The sequence below is a fragment of the Empidonax traillii genome, unplaced genomic scaffold, assembly GCF_003031625.1.
Source record: "Empidonax traillii isolate 1590-97213 ecotype Southwest subspecies unplaced genomic scaffold, ASM303162v1 scaffold91:size2966241, whole genome shotgun sequence".
In the NCBI taxonomy this organism is placed as follows: domain Eukaryota; kingdom Metazoa; phylum Chordata; class Aves; order Passeriformes; family Tyrannidae; genus Empidonax; species Empidonax traillii.
In genome coordinates, this window is record NW_020955284.1 from 1353694 (window position 1) to 1379258 (window position 25565).

Genomic DNA, 25565 nt, shown 5'->3' on the forward strand with positions numbered 1-25565 from the left:
GTTGGTACCTCAGGTGTCATTAACGTTACAGAAAAGAATAAAACATTCAGGAGCATTAAAAATAAAAGGAAGTCTCCCCAGCAGCTTAAGCCCCCAATCTCTCATCTGGTAAAGGCCTGGTTAGACACCCACAACATCTATCCCTCTCCATCCCCCTGCAGAGAGCAGCCTGCACAGCTACAAGTTTCCCACTGCTTAAAGTCCTTTGGTCTCTCTCACTCTGCCAATAACAGTTTATAATTATCCTGAAAAGTTTCCACAGTCAGATTGATTTTATTCCAAGCCCTCAGATCTGTTTACAACTATTCAGTAAAATCCTTTCTACAACTAATTAGACTACATGCCATTTCAGAGGGAGCTGGAGGGCAGAGGCAGCTGACTCTAACCTGATTACTGATGCAGACTGGCTTCTTTCAACCAGTTCCTGTGCATTGCAGCACCTGACCGTGCCAGCAACCAAGAGTATTTCTCCTTAAATGCCTTGGCTGAACTATAAATGATGAAATTATTAAGGTTCTCCCTTGAATACTAGTCTTAAATATGAGAAGCGTTTTGTTAGAGAGCATCTTCAAAGCATCCTGTATTTCCATATATTTTTTGCCAGTATCTGTTTGAGACGTTCCTATAAAAACATTTCCCCTGAGAGGGTAATCAGCCTCATCAGCAGGGAATGGGGGGAAAGGGCATTTGTTTCCCTGATAAAACATTCCATGTTCAGATGGCTGTAACCTGGGAATATTGCAGCCTTTGGTGGAGATGTTAGTACTTATCTGTAGGTTGCTGGAAAAAATACTGACATTTGCTGAATAGATGTGTGCATGAGCATTGATGTGCCTTCCTGTATTGGCAGGTCTTGCAGGCACTGGGACAAGAGGATTTGGCAGAAGATGATGCTCAGAGCAGCACCAATGTCCTGTTCCTGCTCCAGAAGGGCAGAGGACAGATCACGTGTGCTACCAAATATTAAACATTCAGGTCAGTAGTGCTACAACAGGTCTGGTCCTTAAGGTAAGTTAAACAAATGAGATCCACCTTTCATTAGCAAAATTTTATCTTAATTACCTTGTCTGGGGAGCAGAGTGCATGGACTATTTCAGGGTTCAGATTTCAGCAGGAATATGATGTGGACCAGGTGAGCCTGGCAGGAAGGAAGGCAATGCTTTGCACCTCCAGGTAACTCCTACCTTCCTTGTCTGAGGGCTTTAATGTGCAACATTTAAATGCAAAAACTGACTGCAGCCACTGAAATCCTACTGCAGAGACAGACTGTTGTAACATGTTGGCGCAAAAAGATAACGCCTTGATGCAAGGCTCTATTTTTTCATTTTTTTTGCCTCTCCAATGTTCTTATAACTCTTACAGCTCTAAATCTGTTTCTCATCTTTGGATGCGATATTGGAAGCAATAAATAAGACTGCTTTAGCACTCTGTTAAAGTCAGGAGTGATTATGAGGCGCTGAATCAGGCTCTAAGGGGAGGAACAGCTCATGTTCGTGTAAATCAAATGTGCCTCCTGCACAGCAGCCACTGACTGCAGCTGCACACTGCCCCTATCAAACTTGTATCAGGCTCATGTCTGATGTTACATTTGACTGCACTTGTAAAGAAGGTTTTCTGGCTGGAGACTGATTGTGCTCTCACCAATTTCAGTTGACAGATAAAGCACATCTCTGTTAGTACCAGATGCAACCAGGAGCCAGGAGTTCCCAAACTGGCCCACCTTCCTCCTGGAGGAAACACTCTTACTGTCTCTTTACCAGCGCCGGGATATGTCCTTTTATACTTCATGAATTTATGTTGATATTTTGATATTTCATGAGTCAGGGAAGAGTAAAGGCTTTATTCCCTTGGTGGCAGGAGTCTGTGCCACCTGACCCAGCTGGCCACATCACCCTCCCCTTCAGCTTCAGTCACTGCTAGTCCTAGTCAACAGCAAACAGGGTGAAACATTTCCAAGGAGGCAACTAGCCTTTCCTCCAAGCAGCAGATGTTTCCCCCCACCCAAAAGCCTTCTCAGCCCCAACACCCACCTCCTGGATATATCTCCCTGTGGATCTGAGCTAATGATTTGTGCCCAGGTGCTGCGGGTAGGGAGCCCACTCCTGCTCCGTGCTGTCCACCAAGCCGCCTGTCATCTCTTAAAGTATTTATAAACTGGCTGTGACACATTCACTGCGGGTATTAGCTTTCACAGGAGCCATATGCCACTTTATAGGACAAAATATAATTTTTAGGGGAAAAAAAAAAACACCCAAGCAACTTCACGCACTTCCTAATCATTCTTATTCATCCAAGCCATCCATTTATTGCCTCCCATTCATTTCTGGTTTTAATGATTCAGCTGGTGATTTCTTGCTTACATTGAATCTGTCCCAATGCTATTATCTCCCTGCCATAGATTTTCTCATTTTGCTGCAAGATTTCAACTCTTTTTTTTTCCCCACTGTACAGCTGGTTCCAGAGTGCCAACATTATCGAGTCAACACAGCAGAAGTAGCAAGGCAATGAAAGCATATGATTTGTATTTCCTGATGAAATCTGTAAAGCCTCCCCCCCCCTTTAATATTTAGCATTAAATCAATAGTAAAATTTACAAGCTTTTCATCAGGTGATCATTTAAAAAGTCACAAGACCAATTAAAAACATTTTGTATTTCTGCCAAAGACTGCGATTAGATTAATGTTACAAATTAACTCATAACTGACATGCAAAATAATCCCATTTGCTGAAACATGCCCAATAATAGTTAATCTTCCCTCTCACGCTATGGTTTTTGACTTTTATATGGTATTATTGTGGCAAATAACATCTACTCATAACTTCAGCTTTCCATAGCTGAGCACAGTTTATGAGCAGACCTAATATTTTTTTCAATTCTATGGCATACATTGAGATATTTCCTAAGGAACAGGTATAAGGGATTAAAAATTATTAAAAAGTGTACTGGAAACTGGGGAGGAGCAGCCCCAGCCGATGCTCGGTGGCTGCCACGAGTTTCCTTTATTTTTCTCCATTTGTGAGTGAGACTGACCTTACCAAACAAGTACTTTGAATTTGGGAAAGTCCACATCCAAGTACCAATCTCATGTTACTCCAGAAAGGGACAAATTCATCCGGGTTTGTACATTTAACTTCTCTTGGTAACGCACACTGAATTCTTCTCAGATAGTTTGGCCTCAGAGGATTAGCAGTGTCATTCTCTCGTGGCTGATAAACACCATATGGATCAAGTGTAATCCACTGACTGCTTTAGGAGTGGGGAAGCCTCCCAGAAGTGAGATAAATCCACCTCTCAGTTCTGTGAATGGGACTTGTCTTTAGGGCACTGCTTCAGTTAAAAGCAGATAAAAGTAAGCATGAGATGAGTGGGTTGTTCCCATGCAACACTGAATTGCTTTCCTGGCAGCTGAGGAACTTCACCCAGCTCACACCAAGTGTGAACCTTCCATTTTTTAGGACACTTTCAAAAATCATCCCTCTGGTTCAGCAATACAGAGGATGCTGCTACTGCTGGGAGCGGCATCAGGATCAGCCTGGAGCCTTCTGTAAGCAATTCCTACGGGAACAGCATGGCCCTTCACACGTGGAAAAGTTTCAGGAATGAGAAACACACCTAGAGAGCAGCCAGCTGACTGTATAACCAGTGCTGTGCTCACCATCAGTGCTGCAGGGACAGCTGGAGGACAGGGAACAAAGCTCCTAGAGGCAGAGGATGACAGCAATACCCTGGCCCACCCCTCACATCAGAGATGTGTTTTTACATGAGCAGTCCTGCCAGAGTCTGAAGCATGGAAGGGAGCAGTAGAAACTGGCTTTAAATTATCACATGAGCAAGGATATATTTATAATTAAATAAATTCCAAATAGTAAAGCTTAGCACTCATAAATCCTTCGTATCTTTTCCAAGCGCTTTCCATTCACTGGCAAATTAATGCAATACGACGCAAGAAATCAGGAAGGTGGCTTGGATAATTTTCAATTAGCTGCTCGAAAACGCTTTGAAGATAAATCTAGCCAGATTTTCTGAGTCTACTTATTTGTTCCAGCTTATCTGTGCAAGTACAATTGGAGGCAGCTGCCTTAGACCATCTTCAAAAACTTGCAGTGCCAACGTATGAAGGAGATCTAGCTGCGACACTACATTTTGCCATAGCAAAGATTAGCCAGACAAAAAGGTCTTTTATGCTATAACTCCTAACTCCCTCTTCCTAATGTCACTCTTGCTTTAATATCTTTTTCCTACCCGTAAGTTTGACCGATGCTGAGAAGGTTTTCACGCTGGCACAGCCCTGCACTCTCCATCACCGTCACTGTCCTTGGAGCTCAGTGTCGCCACATCCACCATCAGCATTTTCCCAACATCTAGGAATGCCTTGCCCACTGCACGGGGTTATTTTCCATCATTTGGATTCTGACAACCCATTTAAGCATGTTCAATATTCAGGATATTGTTTCTGCATGAGCAGTTAGTCAGCTCTTACCAGTTAGTTCCTATAGCTGTCCCTTCTTTGTTTCCGTGCAGGAGACGCAGATTCAGGCAAATCCTTTACGATACAAGGAATTAAACAAAATGAGCAAAACCCAAATGAAGAGCGTGAGGCACATGATTCTTTGGTGCTTCTAAAGATAGAAGCAATAAAAATGCAAAAAAATGCAACATCCTGCATGACACAACACAAGGATACTGTGTTCAGAACAGATATATTTGAATAATGTTGTCATCTACCATGGTTCACATAAACTTACTCTTGTGCATCCCTGTGGCTTGATCAGTATGAAGGTAAAGAAAATAAAAAAAAAAAAAAAAGGGAAAACCAGATTAAATGATACCATGAAATTTCCTAGAACTCACTTTTTCCTAAGACATGATTGCCTTCCAATCCTTCTTTTTACTGAGTAGACTTTACAGGGAAAATCATGTACCACAAGGTCATGTTACTCTACCAGACAGTTTTTAGCTTGATTTTCCTATGACAACTTCTCCAGTCCAACCCTATGTTCACTCAAACCAGATAACACAGAGCTGAAGGGAGCACAGGCGAAGAACTAAAAGCATCACAGAAAAAGAAACTTGCTGATCATCCTCATCCCCTGCAACACTCACCATTGGCAGTGAGCACAGGAGTCCATGACACGGGCACGTGGAGACACAGAATCTACAGGAAAGATTCACTGAGGGAAGAGTATTTCCCACACAAGACCACTTTTTTTTTTTTTTTTTCCCTCTAGATCAGCGAGTAATAGCTTCCCCAAACAGCCCCTGGAGCACAAGCTCACTGGTGCACACCGCTTAGCCTGGATCTTGTTTAACATTCAGTGATGCTCTCTAATCCTCTTAGGTATTAGTCTTGAGATTCCTGCCAAGCACAGGAACAGCAGAGACTCCCAGACAGCACTTAAATGAACTCACTGCTTGAAATGTACAATACTTCAAAATACAGGAGAACTCCAGCTGTTCCATTTTGGTTAACCTCAGATTAGCACCTAGGAACTCACTCTGGCATGCCAAATGCAAACTTAAATCACCTCGATTTCTGCCTCTCAGGTGACTCCCTAGGAAGTAATTCTGCACTAAGACTGCAATTTTTCTCCCTTAATGACTTGTTTAAAGCTAAGTACCTAATCTAAGTTAGACATTCCTTTTGTCTCTCTGTTGCCCACTGCAAGGAGATCATCACATCTACAGCTCTTACATCACAGAATCACAGAATGGATTGGGCTGAACCATCTACTTCCAACACCCCTGCCATGGGCAAGGACACCTTCTACTAGACCAGGTTGCCCATAGCCCATCCAATCTGGCCTTGAACAGTTCCAGGGATGGGGCTGTGTTCACAGCAGAGGTGCTCCAGCCCTCAGCCCTCTCCTGTGTATCCACAATCACTATTTTACGTTGCTAAATCACCCGCTGCTGCAGATATGATCTGGAGTAGGAACAGGCAGATAATCATATTTCTGTTGGATTAGCCAAGCACATTACCCTGAGCTTATTCTGGCCTCATGTTGGCTACCACAACACAAACAATATTTGATCTAGCATAAAGCCAGATGGTGCAAAATTAACCCCTTAAGCACAAATCTGACGTGGCACAGGGAATTTGGTGCAGATCAGTGCACAGGCTCATATGGCTTCTATGACTTCTGACATGGCATCTGCAGCCTCTAAGTTTCCTGACACCAAATACTTCCCAACCGCCCTGCAAAGATGAGCTAAACAAGCATTATACTTCATCATATTTTATCCACTTAAATAAACACAGTGTCAGCTCGCAGGAAATTCTCATTTGATCATGCAGTACCCTAGATCTTGACACACTGTGGTATATTGGGGGATTTCTCTGAAGAGGGGATAGTGTATTTGAGAGGAAGCAATGACCACTTTCAAAGGGATGACCTCTCTTCAATCCCTGATTCAAAATCCCAAACCAGTACCATAAACCCAAACCACAGCAACTATGAGATGGAGGGCAGGAATCCAGACCCATGGGGGAGTGGGGCAGAGCATGAGATGAGCACGCTGGCAGAGTGCAGGGCTGCTGACCACTGCCACCAAGGATGGTAAGAAGAAGCCAACCTGAAATGATACTTTCCTTAAGAAACCTCAGACACGTTCCAATGGTGATTCCTTGTGATGCAAGTTCCTACACTGACTAGAGCAAGTATCTACTGTAGAAAGCACTACAAGCCTCAAGAATGGCCACAAAGCACAAGTTGTAAAGGGGCAGGTAAACCCTGGCTGTGCTGTCCTTGGTTGCAGGCACCTTCCATGGCTGGCTCTAAATAAATAAATAAACAAAAATCACCCCCATCAGAAGAGGTGAGAAGAGGTTCAGCACGAACAGGCCTCTCTAAGAGCCACAGCTCAGTATGAAACAGCAATTCCACAGGCACATACATCCATATGCATCTAATACACGGGGAAGGAGGAGCACAGAGGTGAGTGCACACTCTCTGCAAGCACCACAGGTCCTGCAGGCCGCCCCTCCTGCAGGCTGGCACGTCCTTCATCTGACAACGCTCAACCAGGTCACTAATTCGTTCAGATTGCCAGGGAGTGAAATTGGTGCCAAATGCTGCTTCTTCCTGAGATAAAGGAATAAACAGGCATATAATGTTCCCAGTGTCAACCCAAAACATCTGCTGGGATTCAGCACAAGTGGGAGACACGTTCTACCTTGTACCCTCCCGCTTCTCACGCATGAGGAATCACGGCCTTAGACAGCAGCTGTTGGAGGATGGATTTACTTGGAAATCAGGAAACTGCCTTCAAGGGATTCCTGCTTCCACGCAGCAACATAGTGAGGTTTCCATTTCTGGGTCAGGAATTTTTTATTTTCCTTGCTGTGGACCTGCTCACAACCTACAGTGCCCAGAGAGGTGCCAAAAAAAAGGGACACAACTCTGTCCTTGATCATCAGATTGAAAGGGGTCACTGAAGACTGAGTTTGATCAGAAGTGATGGGCCTGATCCTGCTTACCCATGGTGGTGTTTGTTCACACAAGGCATCCAAGCAGGGTTCTTGAGATCAATCAAAGAAAGTAAAAGGGAATTCAAGGTAATAAAAATTGGTTGGTTTGTGGTGGTAGGTAAAGAAGTCTTGTTATTGCCTCTTGAAAAAAAGGAGTATTTTAAACTTTAAATTATTTTAAAATATTGAAACCTAATCAGTGTATCACAGCCTGGTTACCTACTGTTCACTCCTTTTAATTCAGTTTCTCTGGCATGTTAAAATACTCTCTCAAGGTTTTTTGCCAAATAGAAGAGAATATGCAACGCTAACAGGATCAGAGGTTACATGTCAGGGTTATATGGGGACTCCAGAAAAGGCTGATTCTGCTGTAACCAAGACCCACATCTGGCTCAAAGACCTAAATCCTCCATGAGACTGAATCCGCTCCAGCAATACAAAGGAGACCGTAAAGTCGCTTTGAAAGCACTGCGAGGAAATCCCTTTTTTTCTGGGAATTCTTATGCTAACATAAAGCCCCATGGCATCTGCCCTGTCCTGATTATGCTGAAGCAGTGCAGGATCAGGTCAGTCATGGAGAGAAGGCCTGGGCAAAATCCTTCCAGCCAGGGCAAGGTACAGCAGCTTTGCTGCTGCTCCAACTTGCAGCTGAGATTCTGTTCCCTATGGGGCTTTTAAAGCAAGAGAAATCTTGAATTAAATGTTCAAATCTCATTTATTTGGAGTTTGGCAAGCTAAAAAGATTGATGCAGTTTTTCAAGGGGAGGCTCTGAGGGAAAAGAAAAAAATCTAAAAGAGCCCATGTCTCTCTGATGTTTTGGAGACTTTTTATTTCTGTATCATGGGTTGGTACCATTTATCAAGTTTAGAACCTTAACATGGTTTTTTATCTGTTAATTCCATCTAGAAAAATAAACTGCTATCACACAGCATACGCAAAGCACTTGAATCCACAAATATGAAGCTATAAAAATGTCAAAAAGTACTTTTTCTTGGATTTTTTTTTTTTGTCAGAACATTGCAAAGTCAAAGTATTTCTTAAGAAAAAAAGTGTTTGATCTTGCCTTCTCAACACGAAAACGACTTCCTTCAAATCACCAGCCACGGTTAAACAAAGCTTGTCAGCATTTCAATTTCTTTCTTGAAGCAACCAAGCCAAGCTCTGGCAATTCAAACAACTGAGGATCATAGATGCCATACAGCAATATATTATATCCATTAACAACAGCAATTAAATTTACTTTTAGTGTAACTTTACATATGTCAGCGAAATAGCACAAGGGAAGAAATGGGACTAGTCTTCACTGCTTCAAAAATTTCAAGAACTGCTGGAAAGGCTCTGCACTTTGCTGAACGAGATGAACCAGAATAAACAGAGTATTCCCCAGCACTAACATATTCCCATTGCTCAAGCTCATTTAAAATGTAGCGGTGGAATGACATTATTTTTGGCAGCAGCAACGTTGTAGAATCCCAGATTTAGGGGTACTTCTGGCTGAGGAGAGATTTAAGGTCAGAATAACACTACCCTGTTAATAATAAAGCCTTCACTGCCTCATCACATGCTCTCCACTGCACTAATGAGAGGTCTGACACAAAATCTACTAAAGTTAGTGGCCCACTCTGAGTACTTGTCTGCAATCACTCACCCCAGCTACTGAAGTAGAAGGGATGCTTTTGTCCGGGATTCATAAACTGGTTGAGTCCTTGACCTCTCTCAGAGCGTTTTTCCCAGAACATGTTTGCAGAAACTCTTTGTTCTAAAATCCTGCCGCTCAGCATCCCCACTCGCACGCCAGGAGGTCACTCAAGGCCAAGATGGAACAAAACTAATTATATCACAGGGAGGTCTAGCAATAAATCAGATTTGAAAAGGGAAAGGACAGCGGCTCTTGCATCTGGAGATCCCACTGCTAGAGAGGCTGGGAGAGCTGGAAGCCTGATGTGAGACGTGCAGGGAGAGCCATGCTGCCACCAACCCCATGGTCAAAGCCCCTGATTCTGCCTGTAGGGTGCTCTGGACTACTACAGCTCCCAAATTCTGCTCCTCTGGATCAGCCCCTCACCAGACCAAGATGACACGGTTTTTAAGTGTACTTGGGAAGCACAGCACACTTCAGGGTGGCCACTGAAATCCAGACCAACACATTTCTGGACTGCTCACATCTATAACAGCCTGGTCAGTAACTCCTTAATACAGTGACCTCAACTCAATAAGCACAAAATCCAAAGGGGGGAACCTTTCCCCTGGAATCATATTCGATACCTCACTAACCCCCCAGCAACCAGCTCTGCTCTGTGGGTGCAGAGCCTTGCAGAGCTTTTCCACCATTCGCTGTTGTATTAATGGGATTCTGCAAGATGTGAACGCCCCAAGCTCTGAATAATCAACTTGTGGGCAGCAGCTCAAGGAAACATGTGAGGAAGACAAAAAACCCCAAATGGTAAAGCAAAGTGTACAACAATCTTGCACATGAGCACCTTCACCTGCAGATTGTGACCAAGCCCATCAGCAAAGGCAGCTTTCTGGGCTTCGTACACTCAAAATAAAGGAAAGTAAAACAAGTACTCAGTGACGCTTTTTGGGGTGGACTGAGCAAAATGAGCAGCATGAAACAGAGTCAGGATTCACTTTTTGTGCTACCACAGGGTGTAAAGCCCCAAATCAGAGGGCAGGATCCTCCCCAGCATACTCTGTGCTGCAAAGACACACGCACAAAAAAAGATTAAAGCCGCCTGGAGGAGTTTGGAGTTGGAAATCATGAGGCACCGAGCAGCTGGATGCTGATCTCCCTAAGCCGTTGGGTATTTCTTTTGTTAGTGGCTGATCCCATCTTCCCCCTTGCCTACAAATCTCTAATCTCTGTAAGGACTTCTAGTGAGTACTTGCTCAGGTAGTTCTCGGTTTCACTGGCCAAGAATATCCAACCCTGGCAGGATTTGCTGCTTCCCACCTCATCTCTCACCCCAGGGTCACACTTCATGTTTCTGCCACTGTCACTTAGTGGGTTTGCCCCACGTGCAGGACAAATTAAGGCAATGTCAGTGGAGTGGCTGCTTCCCAGGGCTTCAGATGGCACTTGTCACACCTGACCACGCTCATCTCACACTGCACAGTTCCGGCAGAGTCGTGTCTGGGCAGGTGGTTGTGGTATGTCCCCCACAGCCCACCCAGTGCACAGGGCTGCTGCTTCAGTTTCTGATCATTTTTGGCAGCTTGCAGGCCAGACCTCTTTGCATATAAATAGCTACTTTTTTTTTTTTTCCTTTTCATTATTTGACTAACCATCTCTCCCCACAGTTTCATCCTTCCTCGCACGTTTACAAGAGCCCTGACATACTTTTCTAAAGATCTCTTTGTGTTTATTCTGCCTGGAATGCTATTTTAATGTGCGTTTTTACAACCAAGTGGCACGACAGAAAGTAGGAGCCCAGAAATATATATATTAAAAAAAGAGGTGCCAGACTAGGGTAACTTCAGGTTTGTAGTGTGTTGCCTAGTAAAACCAAACAGCCTACAAAATGGTAATAAAATGTTAATGCAACAAGCCTGTGATTAAGGTCCACTTGTGCCTTTTAAGCTCTCAGAACTGAAAAAAGCAGTTTTATTATAACGGCTTTTGATTATTATCATCTGAACAAATGGGTTATAAAAGTAATATAGGGCAAGTGACTAAAGTGCTCCAATTCTGCTCAGCATCCTGCCTGGTACTTCCTTCAGTTACTGCCCCAGTGAAACAGGGAGTTTTTTATCATTAACATTTTTTTTCTTGTTGCAAGGATCCTTTTGCCATGCCACTTTACTACCTTCCCTTACTTTCCGCCTTTTCTCGGCACCTTTTTAATTTAGCATAGAAAGACACGGTTTCGCTAAAAGGAAAAGCCCAAACCGCAGTGAATCAGTTCTAACAAATTTCAGTTACAGGCTTGAAGCATCCCCGGGGACCATCGCCAGCGGAAAATCCTCAATGAGTTGGGCCATTTCGGTGACTCCTTCCCCCCCTCCGTGGCATCAACCGGGCTGTTCCCGGCACGGACCCCGAGCTCTGCTCCCCGACCCACCGAGCGCACACAAAAGCCCGCACGCCGGGGACGAGGGCTGCCTCCCCGCATACCTCATCCCAGCCCTGAGCCTCCCCCGCCCCACCGTGGGGCTCCTCATCCCCCCGTGGGGCTCCTCATCCCTCCGCGGGGCTTCTCATCGCCCCAAGGATGCCCCGTGCCCATCCCCATCTCCTCGGGGCTCCCCCGCGCCGCTCCCGCAGACGCGTGTGGCACCTCCCGGCAGGTCCTGCCGCGAAGGGGAAGGTCCCCCGGGCAGCCCCCAGCCCCTCATCCCTCCCCCCGCCCGGTGCGGTGCCCGGTGCGGTGCCCGGTGCGGTGCCCGGTGCGGTGCTCGGTACCTGCCGCTGCCGCTCCCGTCGCCGCCGCTCTCGCTCCGCCGCCCCCGCGCTCCCCGGGGCGGGCACCTCGGTCCTGACGGACGAGCACCTTCTCCAATCGGCGGCGGACGCGGGCGGCGACCGGGCCAATGGTGGGGAAACTGAGGCCGAAGCGAAAGTGGGGATGAGGCGGCGGGAGAGTGGGAGAAGGGGGGGGGACGGGAGGGGATGGGGAGAGAGGGTCGAGGATGGGAGAGGAAGGGCAGGGAAAGGCTCCTGGGTTTGGAGGGGGAGTAAAGGGGCAGAGGGACAGCAAGGGGTGGATGGAGAGAGGGATAGGAGAGGGAGAGGAAGGGGGGTAAGGAGAGAATAGTGCCAGGGTTGAGGTTAGGGGTAGGGTTATGGGTAGGAACAAGGGTAAGGGCTTCGGCATCATATCAAAACTGCCCAATTTCCCGTGGCATGTGAAGCCCCCAGGCAGCTCTCGGGCTGCCCGCCCTCGTTCCGGGGCTATCCCAGCCTCCCTGCACCCTCGGGATGCTCATGGAGAAATTCTGGGGTACATCCCTGCAGCAGTGCTGAAAGAGCTGCATCTATGTCTGTGGTGACAGAGAGCAAAGGCAGGATTTTCATCTTTCCTCCAGCTATTGCTGGAGTGGAGCTGGAGTAAAATGAAGGGGAAAGTGCAGGGGCAGATGCAGGGGCATTATTGAACCTGGAGCACAAACGCGGCTATTGCGGCGCTATCTACACGGGTACGATATCGTGCCAGGCACTGTCAGGCTGGGCACGGCTCAGTTAATGATTGCAGAGGAGGCACAACCCCTCCGGAGCTGAGGGGGCTGAGCAGGAAAGCTGTGGGACACCCCGAACCCCTTGTATTTGCATTAACACATTTGTTTGAGCCTTTTTCTTTGCTCTTTGGGGACTTGCTGTCACAGTGGTTGGTTTGAGGCACAGAGAGGGCCCTTGCTCAGTTCTACAGATGAGTTTCCAGACCAGCACCCACTCGTGAGCGCTCCACATCCTCCAGCACATAAACCACCTTGTCAGGAAGAATCTCAGCAGATGTGACATGTGCATGTGTGAGGTTCTGACCATGCAGCTCCTGCACTGCATACCCGTGAAGCCTTTGCAGCCCCTTTTGCATTTTTTACAGGAGCGGTTCCACATCACTTGGGAATTTGGCCCGTTTCTGCATGTTCACAGATAAATAATTCAGGCACTGTATGTTTAGCTCTTAAAGTGCAATCAGTGCTCCATTTCCCAGAGTGCGCAGGATAACCTGGGTAATGGAAAAGCCCAGCTAACACTGGGCGAGGCAGGGAGGAGGGCAAAGGCGTGGGCAGACATCTGACATCCAGCCACCATGCTGAGCCCTGCGGTCCCCTCTCTGCTCAGTGCAGGGGCAGCAGTGTTGTACCTTTCCCACAGCTGCTGCTGGGGCTCAGGGACACACAAGGAACTGAGAGCTGGGGCAGGAGCCAAAGTAGAAGCAGACCCAGCAGCTCACCAAGGCTCATCCCGGGCTGCGGTGATGTGCTGCTCACGTCACTGCCTCCTCCTTCTCCTCTGAAGCAGTGGCTCCAGGATAGAGCTGAGAGGTGCTGCCTTTTTGTCTCATCCTTGCTGTGCCCCTTGGAGCTGAAGGTGAATGGGATTCTTGCTGGTAAACTGGGAGCTGCAAAAGGAAGTGGAGGAGAGCCCGTTGTTTGCGTGGTGTGGTCAGGAAAACCAGGAAGCATTTGCTCCATGTACACACACTCCTGTTGCTTTATTATATACAAATCATTTCCTGCACAGTAAGGGTAGGGCACTGTTTTGGCTGGTGCTGTACAGTCAGTGATGAGTAAGGCCCTGCTTCAAACCATTTGTATTTTAAATAAACAGAGTGGAAAGGACAACAGACGTGCAAAGGTGAAGCGGTGCGTCAAAAGTGTCCGAGCTGGGGAATCCCCCCACATTTCCTGTTCAACTGTGCAGAGCTGCAGTCATCACTTGCTCTGGCTGCAGGGGGATGCATCCCCGCTGCTCAGCTCAGCTCACTTCTCCACACATGTTTTGGTCCATCCTGCCTTGGGTGAAGTTGTCCTCAGAGGTGCAGAGTAGTTTTTTCACTTAGTTACTGGTGATTGCTTGGACAAATTCTCAAAATAGGTTACCTCTTGGATGAGGGAGACGTAAAGACAAAGAGCTTGTGCTGTGGATTTGCATGAGCTAATAACAACTGTGATAAGGTATCCAAGGAAGAAGGTGTGGCAAGGCAGAACAGAGGTCACCTGGAAGAAATCTACCTCCTGCAAAAATCTATAAAAGATCCTGGGCAGTGGCATGGCATATCAGCCTTGCCATCTCTGCTGATTCACTTGTAAATGAAAAGGAGTCCTATCCCAGGGGGAAGTTTGTTTTAAACTCTGGTGTTACAGCCCCTGGGGCTCAGTGTGAGCCAATGCACACCTTGCTTGTTGAGTGGCAGAAGGCTCCTCCAGAGTCTACCCACAACTGGGCTTATCCTAAGGATCTTGGTAGCTGCTCTAAGGAATAGGAGAAGCTGGAATTTGTTTCCCAATGCACAGACATTGTTTCTGAACGCGTGGGGCCATCTCTGCCTCTGTCCATTCTTGAAGAATTATCAGGGCAGTGATGGTAATAAACAATGACAAGGAGACTGGTCATCATATTAGCAGTGTTATTACTAACATCATTATATTATTGTCATTATATGTATTACTATCTCCTCGAGTTTGGAGTGCACTGATAATTTTAGTTTGCCTGGATCCCTGATTTTATGGGTCATGTTGACACTTGCAGATATACCTGCACTGGTTTTCATTCAATATTTCACACCAGGGTGAATTTATGATGTGTTGTACTTCTGTCAGAAGCTTTGGGAGTGTCAGCAGCTCTGGGCTGCCATTTTTTATAAATCTCCATAACTCATTAAACCTCTGATTTTAATGAATGCAAATTCAGTGCCACAGAAGGGAAGTCAGTTGGCTGAAGGTGCTCCCAGGGCTGGAATTTCTCTGTCACTGGTGGCTGTTGAAAGATGTTTCTTCGAGTTCAGTCCTGTAAGCCACGTGGGACCTGAGATGATCGTGGCAATCTTTTGGCTACATCTGTGCAGACATCAACCTTAATAATGCCTATCAAATTAAACAATCCTTGTTTTTCCAAGATATGCAGAACTGGCAAGGAAAAAAAAAGGGGAGTTCACGTTCATCATGTGAAGTCCAGTTCTGGGAGCATTTGCATTTTTAATATAGTTAAGTGTGCATGTATTTACAAGATTAGATTAACATAGTAACAGACAATTTATTTAAAGGCATAATGTCTGATACAGATTTCTAGTGCCTGAATGGTCATTTCCTAATATTGCTGTTATAGATACTTCCATGATTCACATCTCCTGTTGCAGAACAAGCAACAAATCTCCAGGGCGGAAGGACAGATCCAGGTTTTTTTCTAAAACAAGATTTTTTTTTAGAGTTTTATTACAACTCTAATTTGACCCAGAAATTCATTCACAGGAAACATGTAATAAATAACAAATAAAGATGGGTTTTTTCAAGAGTGGTGGCTGGTGCTGGCTTGCACTGGGAAATGAACTTCTGAAAATCCATCCCTGGGATTTTTACCAGACTTGGTGTTATCCTGCCTCTGTAAGACTCTTTGGCTTTGCAAGGTGGAGCATCAGAATCCATTCTGCTCAACTCTGTGAGCTGCCTTTATTACTACTAGAGCAAAGGATCCTGTAAATGAAAGGATGAAGTAGGAGGTTTAAAGTAGCTCCTGATTAAACAGCAGCAACTGGTGCCGGAGGCACTGCAGAGCCAAAAGTGTAACTGTATTTGAGGAAGAATTATACAAATTCTTGGGTGACACATGCTTTAGTGGCTGTGAAACCCAATAATCTCTGTGCAGACCTCTAGCATGGGATGTTCCCCAAGTGCTGATTGTGGGCAGCCAGGGGAGCAAGTGTCCCGCTCTCATCCTCTATGAAACAGCAGCGGCACTGCCATACTGGGCCTCTGGGTTATCGGGAAACAACATTAGGAACTTTGTTGCTGAGCATGTACAAAGTGTGATGTGTTAACTTTGGAAGAGATAAGGGAGAGCTGGAGCTTCTCTTTGAGAGATTTCTGAAGGGTCTGAGCTCTTTGTCCTGAGGTCTTTCCCGTTAGGTGATGCACAGACACTGCAGCCTTCCTTTCCTAAGAGAGAAACAGAAGTGAGTTCTCACACACCAACTGAGTTTTATTTGAAGGAAATATGACATTAGATTGGCAAGAATAATAGGAAAGTTCAAAGACATCATCATCTGAAGAGAAGACACATTGAAGTTTAGTGCAGCAGCTGTAGGTCTGTTCCTGCAGAGCCTGAGCAGTGCGTGGCACGCACAGCTCTGCATCACCATCAAGGTCATTTCAGCCTAAGATGTTAAAAGAGAAACTTTTACTGTGGTAATGATAAGCACAATATTTTTTTAGTTGTTGCTTCTTGGCAGGAAACAGCTCAGATTAGCAAACACCACTGGAGTGTGTGTTTTGGGTGCTGTCGCCATCAACACCCCCAGCCTCTCTCAGGTCTGGGCTTGCTGTTCCAGGCAGGCTGTCAGCCTGGAGCTGGCAGAAAGGGCTCCTTTCTCTTTGCCAGTGTGCTGCACCATGTACAGGAAATCCTCAGCTGCACGTGGGAGTGCTACAGAAATGCAAACAGAAATTAATAATGACAATAGTTCCAATCCAGATCACTACATGAGTCATGTCCAGCTCCAAAATTTAAATTCTTTGAGCATAACTAACCTGCCAAATTATTTAGGAGGGACTATAAGTCGTGGCCTGTCTCCTGAGATGAGGGCTGGGACAAGGCATGGGCTGCTTGACCCAAAGTTCCACTCCAGGATGAGGAACACCACCTTGGAGAACTGCAGAAATCCCCCAGCTTGGGGAGGGAGCGAGGGCAGAGATGTCAGTTCATGGTGGGGGTAAATGAGGAATAATCAGAGAAAAACATATAAAATCAGAGCAAATATTTTGTGGCGTTGTGACAGCTCAGAATTCATCACTTTCTTGTACCAAGCAGGAGCACAAACAGGAGCCTGGGGAAAATCCCCTGTACTGTGGTCTGTGCTTCTTATCCACTTGCTGTGCTGCTGGCACTGTGTCCGATGGGAATATTTCCTCTTCATTTAGCAGCAACATAAACTTCAGCATACCAAGGAAGAGCACACTGAGCTCTTGCAGGGCACGAGGGAGGCGGCAGCATCTTGGAGACGATCCCAGCAATGCCTGCAGTGTGTGTGGGAAGCGGTGAAGAGCATCAGCACAAGGGTTTGAGCTCCGGCTCCAACTGACTTGCCACGGTCAACAGAGTGTGTTTGTACAGCAAGAGGAGATCTGTTCATCAGAGCAACACCCTTCCTCTTTACGTGCGTTTTTGATGTGCAATCACCACCAAACTACCCATTTAACATTGCTTCTCTCTTGCTAGGAAACTAGTGAAAGAGGTTTTACTTTTTATTTTAATAAAGCATGATGAAAAAACAACATAATGACTAAGGCATGAACTTTTAATGACTTTATTTCATAATCTCTTTTGTAGGTTCCTGTTGAACTAAATCAGCCTTCCAACTGTTTTTTGTCGTTGGCTTAAAATGCTGGCACAAGCGTTGCTCCAGCCCTCATGTACTGTGCTATTTGCTCTGCCCAATCCCCCCTGCAGATTTTGGTAAATGCTGCCATTGCAGTGCAGTGAAGCACAGAGGCTTATTGACAGTGATATCATCTGCCTGTGTGATCTGGGAGATAGTCATGAGCAGCGTGTGTTTGTGAAGAATATATAACAGCATGATATGTAGCATGCTTAGTTAGCCGTATTGGAAAGATTTCCAGATAGGTATTGATTTTCCAGCCCTGTAATTAGTTCAGAGATTACAAACATAGAAAATATTGCTCCGGAAATTGATTTTTTTAATTGTTCATAGCACCAAAATATGGTGTGACTGCGCAAAGCACATCACATGCTTCCTGCAGAGAAAGACTTTGAACTTTGGAAAAATATCGCCCCTGTAAACATGGAGAAGAAATCACGTGGCTAATTCTATTGCTATCTCAGATAAGGCCTCAGTCCAATTGGTTCTGGCTGACTTTGGAAATCCATGCCTGTAGTTCCTCTTTCAGGATCAAGGTCTACAGGAGAGGTTGGCCTGCTGGATTTCATCAGGGCTGGATTTCACGATGGATACAATCAGGAGGTGTCAGAATCTCCTGCTGTGCAGAGCCCTCCGTCTGGGGATGCCTTGGCGTCCTGGGGCTGATGTTCACTATGGTAATAGTTTGTTAACTTGTGCTCGGTGTTTATCATCACACAGCTGCTCCTTGCCCTTCCAAAGAGGTCTGAGCCCCTTGGAGCACTTCCCTTGTACTTCACCAGCACGTGCCCCACTCTTGCGCTCCTCTGGGAGCTCAAAATGCCCCTCGGGAGGAGGCAGAATCACAGAATCATTTAGGCTGGAAAAGTCCCCTAAGATCATCAAGTCCAACCATCCCCCCAGCACTGCCAAGCTCACCTCTAAACCATGGCCCCAAGTGACACATCTACACGTTTTTAAAATCCCTCCAGGGATGGGACTCCACCTCTGCCCTGAGCAGCCTCTGCCAGGGCTTGAGCAAGCAAACCTTTGCACAAGCAGATGTGCCCTGGACCTGCCAGGTCTAGAATGTCTATTTATTTTTTTTTTTTTAATTGCTTCCAGGCAACATTTTTTCACCTCTAATTATCAGCTGAAGAAAGATGTCTCTTCTCTTCTTTGGAGGAGATTTTGGGTCCTCCCTGGCGAGATGTATGAGCTCGTCACTGCTTCATGCTGGTGACTCAGTGGCCTCATTGCACTCACAGGGTGGGGTGGCTGTTGCTTATGGAAAATAGGAGTAGATAGGTCCAGTAACAAGTGCAATCTTTGTCTTCCAGAGAAGCTGTTATTTATGTCTAACAGGATAATGACAGATATTTTCTGTGCAGGCAAAGCCAAGACACCCCAACAGAGGCAACGAGGGCACTGCAGTTAGGGAAGTTATTTGAATTATTTCATCTCATTGCCAAACTGTGGCAGGCATTGAGCAAATCAGTTGAGTCACTTCTCTAAAGAGTTTGCAAATTAGGATGGTTGGGCAAAAAGCAAAACCCCCCAAAAATATTATTTCCACTTTACAGGGATTACATGTTCTGACGTAGGCAGTCAAAAAATTTGTCTCCTGTGAAATTTCTTTCAGAATCTGTGAAATCTCAGGAAGCAAGTAGAGATGTTCCTCTTCAAAGTCCCAAACCTCGTAATAGTAAAAATAGTAAGCTGGACAATCGGATTTGGTTGAGAAACTGCTTCTACAACTACAAAATTCCTGAATATACCCAGTCTCAGCAAAACCTTGGGAAGTCTCAGGAGAATTCTCCTCCTGCAAGTACAATCATTGCAACAGCCCAGTTTTATTTTCTTACTGGGAGTATCATTACACAAGAATCCTATAGGAGAAAGGAAATACTGGGGAAGAGAAGGAAGAGAAAATGCTGCTTTATTTACATTTACCTATTGGGTGTTGGACTTGATGATCTTCAGAGGTCCCTTCCAATCCTAACCATTTTGTGATTCTGTGATTCTTTACCTCCCCAAACAATTTTTGGGGTCACCTGGATTCCTGGGAAGCAGGATTTGGGGTGTGGATGAGAGGAGTGAATTGCAAGTGTTTCCCCTGTCTCCCTCTGCTCCAGGACAGGTGGATAGGAAAAAAAATATGAAATATTTCACCCCAAAAATATACCCAGCCTTTGTGTAAGTGAATCCCCCTTCCAGAGTGAGATCCGCTGGCATTCTGGTATTTTGGTAAAGCACCAGGCAAGCATTAGTCCCCCATAACCATTCACTTTTGGGGTTAGGAAACAACCAGGCATTTTGGGGGCTACCCACTCCCTTCCCGAGGTAGGAGGATTTGCAGGATGACCTGCAGGCACTTTTCAGTAGTCTTCTCCCCTCGGAATTCCTACCGGGATAAGGATGGGAGCAGCTCAGTTAGCTCAGTCTCACTCTCCCATCTAGTGGTAAAACAAGGAAAGGTGGTCCAGGCAGAAAAAAAAAAAAAAAATTAAGTTTTCTGGGGCTTTTTAAGGGATATCTTTGTGTGTGCAGTTAAACAAATAATCCCCAGAGCAATGGGGATTGGGAATGTCACTGAACTGATCCAGAGGGAAACATAGCAAAGTGCAAAGGTGGATGAGCCCTTCCCTGGGTCCAGTGGGGCTTGAAGGGCCCTGCTCTGGGAATGACCCGCAAAGCAACGAGGTTTGCACTGATGAATGCACCCCAAGTGGAACAGTCTGGATGTAAAAGCATGAACTTCACGAGCAAAATGATGTTTGTCAAACCCCTCGTGGTGGGTGGGAGGTGGAAAGATGTGGAGCCACACTGTCCCACAAATAACCTCTTACCTTCAGTGAGCTGCACACGAGCCCCAGGGCTGCCTTCCCGGAAAGGCCTCTGTGGTCCCCCAGAATAGCAGGGGGAAGCACAACCCACAGAGGCTGATTGCACAGTAAGGTCAGGGACCTGCAGGCACCGCGCTCAGGAAATGCGCTGTCAGAGGTGTGAGCTGGGGCTGCACTGCTGAGCGTGCTGTGCAGAGCCTGAGACTCCAGCAACGCTACAGCCTTTGAGCACTCTCCTAGGAGGGGATTAGAGGAGTCTGCAGGGTGGAGCTGCAAAGCTGTGTTTTATTTCAGCCAGACCCACGGAACTGGAGGGGAAGGGTTTCACCTGTCCTACAAAAAAATTAATATGCTCAAGGTGATTCGGGCCAAAAGATCCCAATTTTTCCATGAGGAACTGGTGCCAAACCAGCTGAGTAAGGGCCTGACCCCATGGGGATGCTTTTTCCCCAGGCTGAATAGGTTCAGGGGCTCAGGCTCTGCAGTGCTGGATTCAGGATGCTGAGATTCCCACTCCGATATCCACAACTTGGTTCCAGAGACCCAAGATGCAGAATGGATGAACTCTTACAGAAGATTTATGTTCTCATGTCAGATCGAAGACTTGTGGTATTTGCTGGAGGGCTGAATGATGTTCCGCTATCAGCAAATAAGGTCAAAATCACAAGGGGGGGTGGGGGGGGAAAAAGTCATCTCTCATGGATCAGCTGTTTGCCAAGCCCAGAGGTGCAAGTGGTTGTCTCACATCCCTGTTCATATAAAAGTGCTTTCCTGGAGCAACACACCGCTAAACGTGGCTTTGCCAGGGTGGCACCCACACAGTCTGCGGCACAAATAGACTCAGCTGGGAAAAGATAACTCAGAGGAGCGTGGTACTCATGCCTACGCAACCAGATTACAAAGACAAAACATGAAGAAAAAGGTAGTGGGCAGGTTTGGAAGGGCAGGGGTTGGTCTGGTAAAATGGAAATCTGCAGGAGTGCAGTGCTCTGGGTGGTTCCTCAAGCAGCGCTCTCCTGATGCCCGAGGGGGATGCAGATTGGATCTAGCATCGGAGGCTGAGGTGATGGGGCAAGGCCATCACCTCGGGGGATCAGGAGCCGCCCTGGTTTGTGCCCACTGGGATGGGACATCGTTGCTCTGTGCACGGTGCAGCGGGGACAGGGCTGGTGCTGGCGGAGGGTGCTGGGCCCCGGCTCAGCCACCGCTGATACCCGGCGAGTCGGGAGAGGGCAGCGTTCGCCACAGGAGGATGCGGCCGGGAGGGCGAGAGGATCCGCACCCGACCGGCCCAGCACCGCGGGAACACGGCTTTTAGGAAAAGCGTAAATGAAAACATTAAAGTAATGCCCGGTGTGGAAAAAGGGGTTGTGCAGATGAAAAGGCACCTTTCTCTCGAGAAGCCGCTGGTGCTGCCAAGGGTTAAGGACTGACCCGTCTGCATCCTCGAGGATGTCCCAGGGTGTGATTCGTACAGCTGATCTGGTGGGACAAATGGGCACCTGGAACAAGGTTCACCATGACCTGCTGTTCCAAAACCCCCTCTCCATCAGACTTGTAGACATATATCAGGTTTCCTTTCTTCAGTGCAAGCCCACGTACATGCAGCACAGACCACCAGCTCACCCCTTTGGCTGCAATAACACCACATGGGCAGCCTGGGGACATGCCTGGGACATCCTGGGCTTGCAGCTCCACTGACTCCCTTGCAAACCCTCCCTGGAAAGCGTGTTCCCTGCTACAGCAATAAAATTTAAAAAAAAAAAAAAGTTAATGAAAAGACAAGCTGGGAAAGTGGAAGCACAGTTAATGCTACTGCTGTGATGCTTCATTTGAGCTGCAAAGAGAAGATAAAGTTCTGCCTCCCACCAGAGAAGTCACAGGGGAAAATGATTCCTTCCTTCTCTAAATGGCATCACATTGTTTCTTCTTTTCAACTTGCTGCCAACTTGATGTCACACTCTATTTCTTCAGGACAATCATCTGGTTAACCGGCACTGGTAGTACCCTCCATCCAACCTCCCACCCCCCCAGACAAGATCAGTACAGAAGATATTCAAAAATAGATTCACCTAGGAAAGAAGAATAAATAAGGATTGCTCTTTGCATGTGAATAGCTAATGAAGACCCACTTAGCAGTCTCGGCAGACTCATCAGCTCCGGCTGCTGATCCTTGATTGTGTGTCTGCAGCTACTGTTCAGTCTTCTCTGCTCATTAGACCCAGGTCAAATGAAACACACACAAACCGTGGCAGAAATGATAAGAACCGATGGAGATGGCCACAGTGGTGACCCATCCCAACTGGAAAATTACCAGTTAGGATTTTTTATTGCCTGTTACACGGAGCTATTTCACCTAACAGCCAGAGGTAGGTCACTTGTAATCAGCAGGGGTGAGATCCAGCCCATCACACCATCCCACATCTCTCATTAACAAGAGATGAACCTGAACAGTCCTGCATAGGAGGCCCCTTAGAGAAGCACCAGGGCACACATTTTGGGGGTCGTTTAGGATTCACCACCACAATAGTGTGCTGGTACTGCCCAAAGGGCTTGGGCTGTCTGCACCAACCTGAGTGCAAAGGCTGCAGGTGAAGGGGGCACATCTGCTTGGCACCAGCTCCTGGGAGCAGCTCAGGCAGTGACTGTCACCCTCATCAGTCACTGCACCACTCTCCTCTGTCCAGAAAGGCTCTTTCCTCTTAGCAAGAGATTTTTCAACGAGCTGTAGAGTTTTGTGAAACTTACAGTGAATAACATACATAAATACATTAGAAGCTCTATAAATATAGGGAATCCTCTAACAGGATTTTCTTCTTGAACACCTTAGGACACTGATTTCTCCTCTTCCTGAAACCAAACCTGGTGGACTCAGAGAATGCAAGGTGAAGGAAGTTTTAATACTGTATTTGTTAATAACCTGGGAAAGAGGAAAGGGAACAAAAAAGTAAGAAAGACCAAACTAGCTGGATCCTGCCTCACCCGTGTCTTGATTAGTTTGTCACTAAACTTGTGACAAAGCATAAGAGGGGGGAAGGGTGTGGTGGTGTGAAGTGTTGTTGCCAGAGGACTCTGCTGCAATCTGGATTATGCTGGTGGAAAATCTGCTTTGTTCTACTTATCTGTGCCCTGAGACCTCCTTGACAGTGATTACTCACAGAACCTTCCATCTCCACTCCTCTCTGCTCCTAACCCAGCAAACCATCCTCTTCTCACCAGTTCTGGGTCAGAGGAAAATGTTGTTATTAGGTTACCTCTATTTTATGGTCTTTTAATTATTTCCACCTCTGTGATTACACTAATTAGCTAACTGGTTTCTAATGGCTGTACAGTAGCTCGCATTACACTTTCATTAATCACAGTGTTAGCCAGCCTAGTTAGGAGTCCCTGTTTTTTTGGGTTTTTTTGCATTAAGATTTGAAATTATTAAATGATAAGGTAATCAGAAGGGAAAAAAGGAGTCAATAGGAATAGACACCACCTTCACCAGCAGCTTGGCAAAGAGCCTCTTTGATATATTTAGAAATGTTATGATTCACAAGAACCTGCCAAGCATTTAGTTAGTGTCTATAAAAATGAAAAAAAAAAAAAAGAAAAAAGGTAAGTCTGAAGTTTCCAATCACAACTGTTAAAGGCTCCTTCTCACTTTCTTTGATTCGAGGCAGTTGACTGACACATTCAAATGGGATCAAAAATAAAACAACTGACAACACATCTCCTCCATCCTGATGGCTGTGACTGAGCACTCGCTGCAGCTACACCCTGGACAAGACAGAAATGAAGATCTAAGAGGAGGTTAAGTTTTTGCTGCTGGAAAAAACATTACTCTGACAGCTCTCAAGACCTTCCTATAAATCCTTATCTAGGGAGACCATTAGATGTGCTAAAGAACTCTTAAAATAATCAAAATTAAGAACAAAGCATCCCACATTGGATAGCTTAAATACATGCACAGGGAAATGTTCATCACTGCTTATGATAGAAAGTCAGAATAACAATAACAATAATAATAAATTAATATTATTTTTCTTATTAACATCTACTTAACAGGAGAAGATCAATAGCCTGTACAAACACTAATCAACTAATTTTGCCAACCTGCTGCATTTCAGGCACCCAGTCCAATTAGGTGCTTCAGTGCAACATAGTTTTAGTGAGCACTGAGTAAAGCTTTTTTAGCAGATGGGACAAGGGTGATGATGGGCTCACCTGCCAAGGTGTCTTTGACAAGGAGGGAGAAGCAGGGAGCCTTCATTTCCCAAAACCAAGAGGTTGAAGAGCTCCCAAGACAGCAAACCATTAAATATTAAAAAAGTAACAATAATACTGAGCAAAATATTGCTTTGGGGAAAAATTTCTACTTGGTTTTAATGCAGATGTTGATATTGCACACTCAGAAATGGCTGTTTGGAAGCACAGTTGCAGTGTGCTATTAGATGGTGCACAAAAGCAAAGAGCTGCACATGCAAGGGAGGAACTAAAGCATTTAAAAATTAAATGACATTTTACAAATGCCTCCTGAAAGGCATTTTCTTCTGTGGAAGAGAAGTTATGAGTAGAGAGACTGAGCTTCCCCAAATCACAGAGCCGTAAAGCCAAAGTTTGTGACTACCTTGAAGCGTTTGTCCAACACTTCACTTTGCTTCAGGGAAAGGGAGCTCCAATGGGAACCAGCCATCGTCTCTCCAGATCCCCTGGGAGCTCTTCTGCCTGTGGTGAGGCCGTGCCAGGCTCAGAGTGGGCAACCTGCAACATGCCAAATTTCCCCAGGGCGAACCCTTCCCTTGCTGGGAGCAGACATCCATCCTTCCTGATGTCTGCACTGCTGGAGGTGCTCTGTGTGTGAATTCCAAAGGGTTTATCCAGACATACAGCACCCTCAGTACCTCCCACAGAGATCCCACAAAGCACAAGGGCATGCTTTTCAAATTAATGAATGTCATCACTTTAAAACCCAAATCCCTTCGGAGGAGGGAATCCTGAGCCCTGTGGGATGAGGGAGTCGCAGGCCGAAGCTGAGCGGAGTATTCTGGGCATTGTGCATGTGAAGGTGGCACACAGCAAGGCTCAGGCACAGAGGTGATTGCTCTGCACTTTGCATATTCCCTCTGTGCACCGGGCTGGGATTTTTCATTTCATCCATAATTCATGTTTTGCTGCAGCGACTCTACAGAGGCAGCACAGGACCTCAGCCTTGGTGATAACTAGGGAAAGGCAGCATTGCTTTTTGTTGCCA

At 46.1% G+C, this 25565-nt stretch overlaps 1 long non-coding RNA gene across 2 annotated transcripts; it reads right to left on the minus strand.

The window, feature by feature from the left end:
• Window positions 1–16083: 16083 nt before the first annotated feature.
• Window positions 16084–24629, minus strand: LOC114056423. Of its 2 annotated transcripts, XR_003571001.1 has the most exons (3): window positions 24539–24629; window positions 19811–19887; window positions 16084–16283 (listed from the first exon to the last, which is right to left on the minus strand). It is a non-coding gene; the product is annotated as an uncharacterized LOC114056423 (long non-coding RNA). The 2 variants fall into 2 exon arrangements; XR_003571000.1 differs by lacking the exons at window positions 19811–19887; window positions 24539–24629 and adding an exon at window positions 18624–19263.
• Between the last annotated feature and the right edge of the window lie 936 nt (window positions 24630–25565).